Raw genomic sequence first — 1,272 nt, 5'->3', positions numbered from 1 at the left:
GGACCCTGGATGGAGAAAAGGCATTGGCCAATACCCAGCACCATTTCTTAGAAGAACACTCAATAGAATAGGAATTGAAAGGAAATCCCTCAACATGGGTAGGCTTCTCCTCGTGGCACTCTCCTTTAGAGGAGGAAGCCCGTACCGCATGGGGGAGGTGGGTTTCCTTGGGCTTTGCCACTAGGTCAACCACAGGGCGTAAATGATGGTGTCCATCATCTTTAGGTTATACAAGGAATAGAGTTTGAGGGCAAAAGAAAAAGAATGAAGTCTAAGGTGAACTTCATTGATATTTTCGGACAACGTTCCTTAAGCTCACTGCCATAGAGTCAGTTCTGACTCCTAGCAACCCTTAAAGGGCAGGTAGAGCTGCCCCGGAGGTTTCCTGAGATGAAATCTTCAAGGGAGTAGAAAGCCCCATCTTTCCCTGGAGATGGCTGACCCTCAACCACTCAACTCTTAACCCACTATGCCACCAGGTTCCTTACTGAATCCCCGCAACATAAGCTACACACACACACACACACACACATACACACACGGGATTCTAAACATTACAAAATCTGAGCTTTTAAAGGCAGGAGGGATGCTTTCTTTGGAAAGACAAAGACAAGATTATTAAGCATTTCCATAGTATAAAGGATTATACAGTAAATTGCTAATCAGTTAAATACTAGGAAATGCTTATACAGCATTTCTGTACTCATTAACTCAAAGAATTTTAGAAAGTCATCTAAATGAGAAAGTATATACTACTTAATTTAATACAGAATCAAGTTATCAAAATAGAGCCACCTCATTAAGATACAGCATCCTTTTTAGAAGCATCCTATTGTTTTTAAGAAAAATTAAGTTTTTGTTCAATGAAGAATTCATCTTCAGAAGGCACATGCAGTTCCTTGCCCAACTGAAACTGACGACACTCAGGGCTTACCGGTAGATTTGCTGTAAGACCTCAAGATAGGAGTGAAATTGTAAAGACTTCAGGCATACGGAAGACTTTGAGTAACAATAAGTTTTGCTAGTCAGCTTGGATCCACTCACTCTAAAGCGGAATGCAGCAGATTCAGAGTCCAGTCATTTTGCTCCTCCCTCCTGCATTCTTTCTTTGCCCTGAGAGAAAGGTTCAGGGACATCTGACACTCGCTAGGTCCACTCTACAAGCCAAGGCCAGTTTTACTATTTGTTGGCAGATTAAAAATAAGGTTGACTGTCGATCAGCCAGCCAAATATTGTTACTGTTTGTGTATGAGAAAATTAGTGACTTTAAGT

This window comes from Echinops telfairi, unplaced genomic scaffold, assembly GCF_000313985.2.
Source record: "Echinops telfairi isolate 266 unplaced genomic scaffold, ASM31398v2 ScPeMD7_10;HRSCAF=50, whole genome shotgun sequence".
In the NCBI taxonomy this organism is placed as follows: Eukaryota; Metazoa; Chordata; class Mammalia; order Afrosoricida; family Tenrecidae; genus Echinops; species Echinops telfairi.
The sequence above is the reverse complement of the archived record's forward strand: the minus strand, read 5'-3'. Positions refer to the sequence as shown.